The sequence below is a fragment of the Chrysochloris asiatica genome, unplaced genomic scaffold (assembly GCF_000296735.1).
Source record: "Chrysochloris asiatica unplaced genomic scaffold, ChrAsi1.0 scaffold00345, whole genome shotgun sequence".
Classification (NCBI taxonomy): Eukaryota; Metazoa; Chordata; class Mammalia; order Afrosoricida; family Chrysochloridae; genus Chrysochloris; species Chrysochloris asiatica.
Genome location: NW_006408863.1, coordinates 1761207 through 1775015, shown reverse-complemented (window position 1 = coordinate 1775015; position 13809 = coordinate 1761207).

Genomic DNA, 13809 nt, shown 5'->3' with positions numbered 1-13809 from the left:
GAGCTGAAAGAATTTAAAATGAGTCTATGAGGGCCAAAATATGACATTGACTATGTACCTGAGCTTAGAGGTCATTTCTGCATTGGACGCTAATGACCAAAGACCAGAAGAGTTGTCAGATGACATCAAGAACATCATATAGTCCAGGATTGATAAGGACGGGCAACTTAGACAATGCTTACTTAAAATGGGGGAGGGTAGCTATAAAGGTGTGGTGCTGTAGGCTGATGCGTCAGACTACAGAGTCGTTTGAACTGCAAAGTCAGTGGTTCAAGCTCACCAGCTGCTCCTTGGAAACCCTATACAGGGTCACTATGGGTCGAAATCAACTCAACAGCACTTAAACCAAGCTACAAAGGCATGAAGTGACTGGGTTACAAGTTTTCAAGAGGGAGCTTAGTTTCAGAGTGTGCGGGGGAAAGTAGAATTTCCACTGAATAGTTTTCATCTTGTCTAGACGGGTCTGGTGAAATGAGACGGAGATAAGATTCTTATGATTCAACAGTGAGTGATTGTTATCATGACTAACTGCGACTGCCACAACTGTCAAGGTAGAAGTTTTGTAACAAAAAGGGGGGAGGAGTTAATCTTACAGTTCAGAAACAGAGGACCCTAGGGCCATCAAGGGAGAAGAGAACAAGCAGAATGCGGGACCCTATCCAGAGAAGCAGCAACGCCAGAGATCGAGGACATGGAGAGACAGAGCTGCTGAGGACTCTGCACTCATGGAAAGAGAAAGGCAGTGTGCTGGAGGCCAGGAGGCAGGCTTGCAGAATGTGCCCTTTGGTTGTTTAAATTATTACATATACCTGAGTGTTTTTGTGTACATCCCCCCAAAAAACAACAACAGAGAGAATAGAAGCAAATACTGTTGAACAATGATGCACAGAGGAGACTGTGATCGTTGCAATGAAACATGATGTAAAACCAATGTTCTCCCATGTAGACTATCACTCAATTCACAATAAAAACTTATTATTTTTTTTTTTAAAGCAAAAGGTCATTGAGAAGACAAGAGAGAAGGAACAAACCAAAATGGATGTCAGAAGAGACTCTGAAACTTGCTCTCCAGTGTAGAGATGTTAAAGCAAACAGAAGAAATGAGGAAGTAAACAAACTGATCTCAAAGGGCAGATCAAGAAGGCAAAGTCAAGTATTGTAATGAAATGTGCAGAGACCTGGAGTTAGAAAACCAAAAGGGAAGAACACGTTCAGCATTTCTCAAGCTGAAAAACTGAAGAAAAAAAATAAAGCCCTGACTTGCAATATTGAAGGATTTTATGGGCAAAATAATGAATGAAGCAGAAAACATCAAAAGAAGATGGAAGAATTATACAGTCACTGTACCCAAAAGAAATGGTCAATGTTCAGCCATTTCAAGAGGTAACATATGATCATGAGCCAGTAAGAAGTTCAAAGGCATTGGGAAGAACTAGACTTGGGGAATTGATGGAATACAAGCTGATTTTTTCAACAAACTGATTCAGCACTGGAGACACTCATTCATGCCACGAAATTTGAAAGATAGTTATCTGGCCAATTGATTGGAAGAGATCTATATTTGTGCCCATTTAAAAGAGAGGTGACCCAATAGAATATGGAAGTCATCAGACAATATTCTTAACGCAGGTAAAATTTTTCAAAAGATAATTCAAAAACGGATGCAACAGTTCATCACTAGAGAACTGCCAGAGGTTCAAACCAGATGTGGACGAGGACCTGGATCAAGAGATATCATAGCTGACGTTAGATGGATCTTGGCTGACAGTAGAGAGTACCAGAAAGATGTTTACCTGTGCTTTATTGACTATGTAAAGGTATTCAACTATGTGGATCACGATCATCTATGAATAACGTTGCAAAGAATGGATATTCCCAAACACCTAATTGTGCTCATGAGGAGCCTTTCAAAGCTGAACAATGAACAAGGAAGACTGTAGAAGAATTGATGCATTTGAGTTATGGCGTTGTAGGAGAATATTAACAATAATACCATGTAATTCCAGAAGAACAAATGAATCTATGTTGGAAGAAGTACAGCCAGAATGCTCCTTGGAAGCCAGGATGGCCAGACTTTGTCTCTCTTTCTTCGGGCATGTTATCAGGGGGGACCAGTTCCTGAAGAAGGGCATCATGCTTGGCAAAGTAGAGGGTCAGTGAAAAAGAGGAAGACTCCCAGTGAGATGGATTGGCACAGTGGCGGCAGCAGTGGGCTCAAGTGTAACAATCCAATCAGTTGGCCAGGTAGCTGTCTTCCAAGTTTCTTGGCATAGATAAGTGAGTGCCTCCTGTGCTGCATCAGTTTGTTCAAAGATTTAAATTTGTATTCTGTCAGTTCCTAGAGTTTTGATCTTTCCCTCTTCCTTCAGTGCACCTTGGACTTCTTACTGGCTCTTGATCATATGCTGCCTCTTGAACTGGTTGAACATCAGCCATTTCTTTTTGATACATTGACTCTGTATATACCTTCCATCTTCTTTTGATGCTTTCTACTTCATTCATTATTTTCCCCCTAAAATCCTTCAAATATATTATCAAAATATTGAAAGTCAATGCTTTTGTTTTTTCAGTTTGAGAAATGCTAAGTGCATTCTTCCCTTTTGTTTTTTTAACTTTAGGTCTTTACACATTTCTTTATAATACCTGACTCGGTCTTCTTAACTCCTCAGTTCTTCCATTTGCGTTAGCATCTTTACACTGGAGAGCAAGTTTCAGAGTTTCTTCTGACATCCATTTTAGTCTTTTCCTTTTTTCATATCTTCTGAATGACCTTTTGCTTTCTTCCTCTATGATGTTCGTTCGTTCGTTCTCTCTCTCTCTCTCTCTTTCTTTTTTCTTTCTTTCCTATTGTGAATTGAGTGACAGTTTACATGGGAGAACATCAGTTTTGCACTCATCCTATCATATTTTGTTTTATTACAATGATTACAATCTCCTCCATGCATCGTCATTCAACAGTATTTGCTTTTATTCCTTCTGTTTTGTATATATATATTTTAATGTACACAAAAACACTCAGGAATATATAATCATTTAAATAATCCACAGGCATATTCTGTAAGCCAGCCTTCTACCGCCAGCTCACAGCCTTTCTCTTTCCATGAGTCTAGAGTCCTCAGCTGCTCTGACTCTCCATGGCATCATCTCTGCTTCCATAGGATCCCACATACTGCATATGCTCTTCTCCCTTGATGGTCCTAGGGTCCTCTGTTCCTGGACTGTAAGATTACTCCCCCCTTTATGTTACAATACTTCTACCTTTACAGTTTGATGGTCACAATTAGTCATGATCTCTATGAGGTTCTTGATGTCATCTTACAACTGTTCTGATCTTGGGTCATTATTGTCTAATGCACCAAATCTGTTCTTGAGGTGATCTCTAAATTCAGGTGGGATATGCTCACAGTCATATTTTGGTTATCATGGATTAGAGAAGAAGAATATACTTGGTAAATTCGAGGGTCAGTGACAAAGAGAAAGACCCTTAACAAGATGGATTGGCACCAAGACTACAACAACGGGTTCAAACATAGTAACGATTGTGAAGGTGGTTCAGGGATAGACAGTGAGGGTGAGGTGGTACAGGAATGGGCAGTGAGGGGTGAGGTGGTTCAGGGATAGACAGTGAGGGTGAGGTGGTACAGGAATGGGCAGTGAGGGGTGAGGTGGTTCAGGAACAGGCAGTGATGGATGAGGTGGTACATGATCAGGCAGTGAGGGTGAGGTGGTTCAGGAATAGGCAGTGAGGGGTAAGGTGGTACATGATCAGGCAATGAAGGATAAGAACTAGAGCATGAGTCCAGCTTGCACTGCAAGGTCTGCAGTTCAAACTTACCACTCACTCCTCGGAAACCCCATACAGGGTTGCTATGAGTCAGAATCAACTCACCGGCATCTAACGCCAACATATCCTCATAACGAAGCCCCACTTTTTTCTCCTTCCCTCATGAGACCTGGGTGTCTGTACCCTGTAGCCAAAAAGAAACTTAACTTCCTCTTTCCTCTTTCAACACATGGAAGGAGCCATGAGACCCTTCCCATGTCCTGGGAGGCTGGTCAACCTGTATCACCTTTGGTTCTGTGATCCTTCATTCTAGAGTAATCTACGCAGACCGACCATGTGTCTATCAGGAAGGTGACAGCCATGGGCCTTCCAAATGTAGTCTAGTCCAGGACAGCCCTGGGACAGCTACAGGGCACACGTGCCTGTTGTTTGAGGGCTGTAGTGATCATAGGAAACATTTTTGTAAATTAACTAAGCTGTGCTTTTTGATTAAAGTACTGTCCTTTAATAAACACTGGGGCTGAGGTGTAGTGTATTTGCCTTTTCTACCTATAGTCTTGTTGTTGTTGCTAAGTGTTGCCTCGTGGTGACTCTATGCACAAAGAATGAAACACTGTCTGGTCCTGTGCCTTCCTTAGCATTGTAGTGATGTTTGAGCCCACTCTTGCTGCCACCGTATCAAGCCACCTTGTTGGATGTCTTCCTTTTTTTCACTGACCCTCCACTTTTGTAAGGATGCTGTCCTTCCCCAGGAACTGGTTCCTCCTGATAATAAGACGCCTCACCATCCTTCCTTCTCTGGAGCATTCTGGCTGTACTCTTTCCAACGCAGATTTGACGGTTCTTCTGGTTGGTGTTGCTAAGTGCTGTTGGATCAGTTCCAACAGTGTTTCCAAGGAGTGGCTGGTGGGTTTGAACCATGTGGTTCACAGTCCAGTGCTTATCCTACAGCACTACACCAGGAGCCCATTCTTCTGGTTGTTGTTGTTGTTGTTGTTAAGTGCCATCGAGTCGGGTCCGACCCATAGCGACCCTGTACAGGGTTTCCGAGGGTGTAAATCTTTACGGGAGTAGAAAGCCTCATCTTTCTCCCGCGGAGCGGCTGGTAGTTTCGAACCGCTGACCTTAAGGTTCGCAGCCCGATTCGTAACCACTATGCTATTGTAGACCATGGTAATTTCAGTACTTTTGCCAACACCATAATTCAAATGCATCAATTCTTCTAACAGTCTTCCTTAGTCATTGTCCAACTTTCCAAATGTGTATGGTATGAGATGATTGAAAATACCATTGTTTGGGTCAGGCATTCTTTAGTCCTCAAACTGACTTAAAGAGGTCTTGTGCAGCGGATCTGCCTAATGTAATACGTCATTTCATTACTTGACTGCTGCTTCCATGAGTGCTGATTTGTGGATCCGAGCAAAACGAAGTCTTTGATAATTTCAATCTTGTCTCCATTTATGATGCTATTCTTTACCTGTACACCTGTGAGGATTTTTGTTTTCTCTACACTGAGGTGGATCCATGCTGCAGTCTATGATCTTCGTTAGTAAATATTTTCGATTCTCTTTGGTTCCACAAACCAAGGTTGCATCATCTACAGATCACAAGCTGTTAATGACCTTCCTCCAATCCTGGTGCCACATTATTCTTCATCTAACCCAGCTTCTCAAATTATTTACTCAGCACACAGATTGAATAAGTAGGGTGAAAAGATACAACCCTGCCACATATCTTTATTGATTGTAAACCATTCAGTATCCCCTTGTCCTGTTTAAACGATTGCATCTTGCTCTATGTACAGTTCCTCACAAGCACACCTGTGAGGAATTTTAAATTGTTATGAAATGCCCATGCTTCACAATGTTATCCATAGTTTGTTATGATCCACACAGTTGAGAGTCTTTGTGTAGTCAATAAAATACAAGTACACATCTTTCTGGCATTCTCTATGTTCAGCCAAGATCCATCTGACGTCAGCAATGATATCCCTCATTCCAGGTCCTCTTCTGAATCCAGCTTGAGTTTCTGACAGTTCTCTGTCGATGTCCTGTTGTAACCATTTTTTGAGTTATCATCAGCAAAAGTTTACTTACTTGTCATATTAATGATAATGTTCGATGATTTTTGCATTTTGTTGAGCCACCTCTCTTTGGAAAGGACACAAATATGAGTCTCTTCCAATCAGTTGGCCAGGAAGTCGTCTTCCAAATTTCTATACATAGATGAGTGAGTGCCTCCAGTGCTGCCTCACTTTGGTGACAGGTTTCCATTTGTATTCTGCCAATCCCTGGAGCCTGTTTTTTGCCAACGTCTTCAGTGCACCTTGTACTTCTTACTTCAGACCCTTCAGTTCTTGATCATACGCTGCCTATTGAAAAATGGCTGAACATCAGCCATTTGTTTTTGATACAGTGACTCTGTGTGTTCCTTCCATCTTCTTCGGCTATTTTCTGCTTCATTTAATATTTTGCCCATGGACTTCTTTAATGTTGCAAGTTGAGACTTGAAATGTTCGTCAGCTTTTTTTGTTTGCGAAGTGCTGAGCATGTTCTTGCCTTTTGTAGCTCTGATTCCAGGATTTTGCACATTTCATTATAATACTTGATGTTGTCTTCTCAAGTTGTCCTTTGAAATTTTCTGTTCAGGTTTTACTTCTTTATTTTCTCCACTCACTCTAGCTTCTCTTTGCTCAAGAGCAAATTTCAGAGTCTCTTCTGATAGCCATTTTTGTATTTTCTTTCCTGTGTTTTTAATGATCTTTTGATTTGATAGCCATTTTTGTATTTTCTTTCCTGTGTTTTTAATGATCTTTTGATTTCTTCACATATGATATTCTTGCTAAAACTCTTCTAGCTTTTGCCATTAGTTTCTAATGCATCAGATTTATTATTGAGATGATGCCTAATTCACATGCGGTATATTCTAAGTCCTGTTTTGGCTTTCATGGACTTGTTTTAATTTTCTTCAGCTTTAGCCTGAACTTGCATATGAGAAATGGATTGCTCCACAGTCTGACCCTGACCTTGTTTTGGCTGATGATGTTGATAGAGCTTTTCCACTGGCTTTTCCCACAGATGTAGTCAGTTGGATTCCATCTTGTGAAGTCCATGTGTATTGTAACCTTTCATGTTGTTTAAAACAGGCTTTTGCAAGGAATAAGTCATTATTCTTGGAAAATTCATCTTGCGATCTCCAGAATTGTTTCTATCATCCAAGCCATATTTTTCAACTGTTGATCTTTTCTCTTTGTTTCCAATTTTCATTCTAATCACCAGTAGTTATCAATGTATCTTAATTGCATATTTTATCAATTTCAGACTGAAGAAGTTGGTAGGATTAAATTTCATCACCACTGGTTTTAATGGTTGTTATATAAGTTTGAATACTAGTGGTATTAACTTGTCTTCCTTGTAGGCATACGGATATTATATTATCCCAGACAGCATTGTACTTTAAGATCGATTTTGAGATTTCTTTTTGATGATGAATGTAGCACCATTCATATTCAATCTGATGATCTGGGCACAGTAAACCATATATTTGTCTGATTCAAATGGCTACATCCAACCCCTTTCAGCTCATTAATACCTAGGATGTCAAGTTTTAGGTATTCCATTTCATTTTTGATGACTTTCAATCTTCCTAGATTCATACATTTCACTTATTAATGGATGTTTGCAGCTGCTTCTTCGCATTTTGAGTTGTGCCCCATCAGCAGAGTAAGGTCCTGAAAGCTCTGCTGTATTCAAGCCCTTAGTGGAAGAAGCAGCTCTTCCCCCATCCCATTCTGAGTCCTTCCCACCCGAGGGGCTCATCTTCTGTAGATAGGTCTGACAGTGTTCCACTGCTCTTCGCAATGCTTTCTTCTTCTGCAACTCTATCTGAGCAGGCTCAGCAGCTATTCAGCAATTCAGAAGCAGTCTGCCTCTTCTTCTTCCTAGTCTGTCTTAGTCTAGTGGCTTCCCTGAAACCTGTCTACCATGGGAAACTCTCCGGGTAGTGAAGATAACAGTGGCAGAGCATCCAGTACCACAGCAAATGCAAGGGATCACACACATTACAACAAACTGGCAAACGAGTAGGTGGGACTATGCAAATAAGGTGCTGTTGCCCACCAACGGGATCGGACATCTTGTTATTCTACAAATAAAGTGCATGGAATGCTTGTAGGGGCCATACAAATCAGGTCTATGGAAACCTAATGAGGAGATGGGTCAATTTTGCCACCTCACTAGACTTAAGGGGAGACAATCCCTGAATAGAGAAAAGGGCTTTAATACCCTCAAGAAAAGCCAGGAGCAGAATGTAGTCTTTGAATCCAAGGTCCCCTGTACTGTCAGCATCCTACACCCAAGGTAGAGAGAGAGCAAGATGTGGAGACGAGGTGGTGAGAATCAAAAGCGGCAGGACCAGGAGGCGCAGTGAGACAGCACAGTGAGAGCTTAGAAAGCCAAGCCCCTTTGAGCTAAAGCTTACTAGTAGCATAGAGACTTATTGACAGAATTAATGAGCTTTGTGACACATTCCCAAGCAGGAAGGGCCAAGGGACTGCGGTTGAGAGAGAGACACCTGCTTATGAACACAGCTGAGAAGAAGCGGTTCTGATTGAAGAACTGTCTCCTGACTTCTACCTGATCTTGAATTGTTTCCTGCTACTTTTCTAGTGTCTTTCTCCAATCCTGACGCCATGTTTTCCGTCATAGAACCCAACTTCTCAGACTATTTGCTTAGCATACAGATTGAATAAGTATGGCAAAGGAATACAACCCTGTTGCACACCTTTCATAATTTTAAACCATTCGGTGTTTCCGTGTTCTATCAGAACAACTGCCTCTTGATCTATGTACAGGTTCCTCATGAGCACAATTAAGTGTTATGGAATACTCATACTTCGCAATTTTGTCCATAGCTTGCCATGATCCACACAATCAAATGCCTTTGTGTTGTCAATAAAGCACAGGTAAAAATCTTCTGATATTCTCTGCTTTCAGCCAAGATCCATCTGATGTCAGCAATGATATCCCTCGTTCCACATCCTCTTCTGAATCTGATTTGAACCTCTGGAAGTTATCTGTCAATGTATGGTTGCAGCCATTTCTGTATTACTTTGAGTAAAATTTTACTAGCATGGGATATCAAAGTTATTGTTTGATGATTTCCACATTCTGTTGGCTTCACAAACACAAATCTATTCCAATCAGTTGGTCAGGTAGTTGCATTTGAGTTCTGGTGTTGGAGGAGAATATTGAAAGTACCATGGACTGCCAAAAGAACAAATAAATCCATGTTGGATGAAGTAAAATGAGAGTGCTCTTTGGAAGCCAAGATGGTCAAACTTCATCTCTCATACTTGGGACATATTGTCAGGAGGGACAAGTCACCAGAGAAGGATATCATGTTTGGTAGGGTGGAGGGTCAGAGAAAAAGAGGAAGACCCCCGATGAGATGGAGTGGCAAAATGGCAGCATCAATGGGCTCAAGCATGGCAACAATAGTGAGGTTGGCCCAGGAGCACGGCAGTGCTTCGTTCTGTTGTGCATAGGGTCGCTATGAGTCATTGATATCGACTCGATGTCACCTAGCAACAACAGCAACAACAACAACTTGCCTAGTGTAGTGGTTAGGAGTTGGGTGCTAACCTCAATTCAAGGTCAATTGTTCGAAACTGCCAGCCATTCGATGGGAGAAAGATGAGGTTTTCTGCTCCTATAAAGATTTATAGCCTCGGAAACCCTGTTCAGGGACACTATGAGTTGGAGTCGACTCCACGGGACATCATCACCACCACTACATCAGTAGCATTATCACCACCATCACCACCATCACTGTAATCATCATCATCATCACCATCATCATCACCATCACCATCATCATCACCATCATCACCATCATCACCATCATCATCATCATCACTATCATCATCATCACCATCATCATCATCATCATCACCATCATCATCATCACCATCATCATCATCATCATCATCACCATCATCATCATCACCATCACCATCATCATCACCACCATCATCATCATCACCATCACCATCATCATCACCACCATCATTACAATCATCACCACCATCATCATCATCACCATCATCATCATCATCACCATCATCATCATCATCATCACCATCATCACCACCATCATCATCACCACCACCATCATCATCACCATCACCACCATCATTACAATCATCACCACCATCATCATCACCATCATTACCACCACCATCATCACCACCTTCATCATCATCACCATCATCACCACCACCATCATCATCACCATCATCATCATCACCATCATCACCACCATCATCATCACCATCATTACAATCATCACCACCATCACCACCTTCATCATCATCACCATCATTACAATCATCATCATTCCTATTCATCACATCACTATCATCACCATCATCATCACTGCCAGTGTGCAAACTGATGTCAAACTATGTTTCTCAATTTAAGCCTAGGCTTTGCCTCTCCAAAATGTGATGTCTTCAGAGCATAAATGTCAAATCTTGACACAATTTACATGGTTGCCTCACAATTTTCAGAACTTTGTGTCTCAGTTCAAGTCACCAAGCCAAATCAAATGGAATGTTGGTGTCTCAACCCAGATTCCCAGATGTGTGTCTATCAAAATGAGCCACCTTAGACCAGGTGTTCATACCTGTTGTCACCAGGAAAGTGAGATTCAAAGGGAAGGGATCTGGGTGCTGGTTGTGGTGGACAGGCACCCCTAACATCTGCTACCGATGGTAGTCCACTAAGTGGGTATTGCAAAGAAATTCAACTGCAGGAAACTTCCATACCAGAAAAAATACCCTCAACACAGCTGAAAGGAAAACAACAAACTGGGAAGGTTTGAGCTGACTTGTGACCTGTGCCTTGATTTCCTCACTATGAACAGGCATGATGCACACATCAGACCAGCAGACAGACTCCAGCATTCTCTTACACAACTGCCCTCCCTCTGGTGCCTCTTCACTGACTGTGGGAGTGAAGCTTCTTTCATGATCTCAGCAGAACACACTTGGCTGCTGTGCTCAATAGTCAGAGGGTGATTCTGTATTTGATATTGGGTTAGAAATGGAGCATAAATGTCAAATCTTGACACAATGAACTCCAAAGGGTGGATGTAAGTAACCCTTTAGAAACACTACATATAAACAAAAGAATAAAATGAAAAATAACCATCTTCTGAAAAAAAAAACCAAAACCTGAGGCTGTGAACTGCAACTTGAATAATTCTTCTGGCCTTTTTTTTTTTACAATGGGATCTGACTAATGGAGAAAAATGTTTTTAAGTAAAATCCTTCAAGATACCTCTGGCCAACCTCTTTACATTGTCATGAAATGAAAGAAACAGAACAAAGCAACAGGTTCACCTCCCTGTCCCGAAGCCTCCATGTGTGAATCGCTACAGTTCTGCCAGGAAACCATGTTTTGCTGAGCTTCATGTTAGGAAGTCAGACATATTTACAAGCACCAAGACACAGGACACTTTAAGGTGCACACAGTGGTCATTGCTGAATGCCCAGCACTGTCCACTTCGTGGTAAGATGGGCAGTGTGTGACTTGCTCTTTCAGGCATCATGTGTTGGCCCTGTTGTGGACAGGTGACATTTGTTTTGTTTTGGGTTTTGGGTGTGTACCTGTGAATTCACAATTGCTTTCCTCTTGAAACATACCATAATAATAATGGTGATGATGAGGGAGGGGCAGGCGGGGACCTGTTTCTAAGGACAGCTTTGTCACTTTTGCCTTTGACAAGTTTTCTCAAGCCGGTTTAACCAGGGACAGCCTGAGCCACGTCACCCCCCACTTTAGAAAGGTTATGCTTTCTTTTTGTCATGTAGACTGCAGGAGATTGTCAGTCTTCACTTGCCCAGAATGTCTGGCGGCTGCCCCCAGTACGGACTGTCCCCCTCAGATGTCCTGTCCCTAGTGATGGCCCCTGAGATACAGAGGTGGGCACACACACTGTTTGTGAAATGTCTTTCAGTAAAACTCTAGCCCAGTGTTGCCAAGACTTCCCCATCAAATGTCTAAACTGGAGTGAACTTGAAGGAGAGCCTAATCCACAAGTTTCTGATTCATTTGCTCAAAACTTATCAAGATGCTGCCCCGAGCCGTTGGGGTTGCGTTGGGGCCTTTTTATAATCTGGCTGAAACCTTTTTTTTTGTCTTAGACACAGAAAGTGGCACTTCGACAAAGTGAAGGGCGCTCAAGCCCTCCATGCCCACCCTCAAACCAAAGTGTAGCTCTGCTGAGCTTGGCGCCATCCTCTGTCCTCAACCAGGGACCTTCGTAGGCCTGGCCTAGGAGCCAGGGATGGCGGGTAGCCTGGACCCCACTCTCTCTAGGGATCTCTGAGGAAAAGGCTTCTTGCTGAGAGAGGCTGACCCAGTGGGTGGGTGATGGCAGAGGGGGATGCCGAGTCTGCAGAGCCTGGCGAGATGGCTGCTCTTTCAGAGGAGACCCTCCCTCTCTTTCTCACCCACTCCTCACTTGCCCTAACCACCAAGAGTCCGAGCAACGAGGGCCCATGAGGTTCAGGTGCGGGCCTCCAAGACCCCCAGGACCAGGGATCTGGTGCACTCGCTCTCTTAGGCTGAGCCTGTCAGATGCTTGAGACTCGTCAGGATCTTCTACACTGGGCAGTCACAGCCATCGTCCCCATGCCATGACTGGACTTACCTTCCTCAGGGCCCCAAGCCTTAGCCTGAGGTAGAAAGTCTGGACACCGCATCTCGTCACAGCCAGCCTCAGGCTGGGCAAACCTAGGACGCACCCACGCCTGCTTTCCAGTGTCCCAAGGACTGACTGCACAGGGATACACTGACAGCTCGGGGGGTCTTCAGAGGAAAGCAAACAGAAAATGAAGACAATGAAATCACACCCAAGAGACATCAGAGTTAGATGAATAATTGCAACATAATGACCCAAACTCTTCTCGTGACCAACTGACTTTTCTGTAGCGAGTCCTGATACAGTGTGGCATAATTCAGCAGAAGTACTAACTCCACTTCTGGGCACCTCGCAGCACCCTCTGGATGTACCCCGCAACCTGACTGTGGGGTCTGGGCCATGAACCATCAGCACAGAACCTTCCAGACGGAATCACGAGGTGGCACATGTGAACAGCTCTGTAGAAAAGGGGCCGCTTCTTCTCCAGTCTTTCCAAGATGTGGTGACCCTGACTGGCCCCCATGGATCCGAGTGACCAGGGCGCTGCACAGCCGGCTCCTCCCGAGCGTCTCCAGGGTTTCACTTTAAAAGCACCTGCACTGTGGCTCAGACATGATTGTGGCTTTTATACCCATGGGTCCTTGCAGCAGTCCTGTCACCCAACTGCTGGGTCATGTCCTTGGGGCAGTAAGAACGGGGCTGTACATCTCTCTTCCCAAAGAGTGGTCGACACGGCCTAGAGCAGAGGCTGAAGAATTCTCTGGAACAATCAGGAAATGAGCCAGTGGTTCTCAGTTCTCATCCAGAACTGAAATTTCATACCCTATGGATTCTGGAACATTCTGCAGATGGTAATGAATGTCCAGGGCCTAATCTATCCACACTCAGACTCACAGTCCTCCTAAGGGCCCTTGGCTTCCCCTCCGCTAACGTCCCTGAGGCCAGAGGAGGCAGACAGGGTTGCAGAGCTCTCTGGGCCACCTCACTATTGGGGGGTTAGGGATACAAAAGGATGAGCCAGAGCTGGAGGGGAGAAGGGGCCCGCCTGTCCCCACACAGGGCCTCCTTAAAGGTCTCCCCACTAGGTGCGGGAGCCCACACACTGGGTCCTCTTCTTGTGTGCTCTCTGAGGGTGCAGGTGCCCTTCCTGAGGACTCGAAGAGAAGACAGTCTTTGTGTCACTGTGACCCGTGTTTCCAGGGACCACATCTCTCAGGACCAGCGCTGCAGTACCACCAGGGGTCACTCACACCCCGGGGTCCCCTCGCTCCCTGGGGTCACTCACTCCTGGGGACCCCTCACTCCCAGGGGTCACTCAC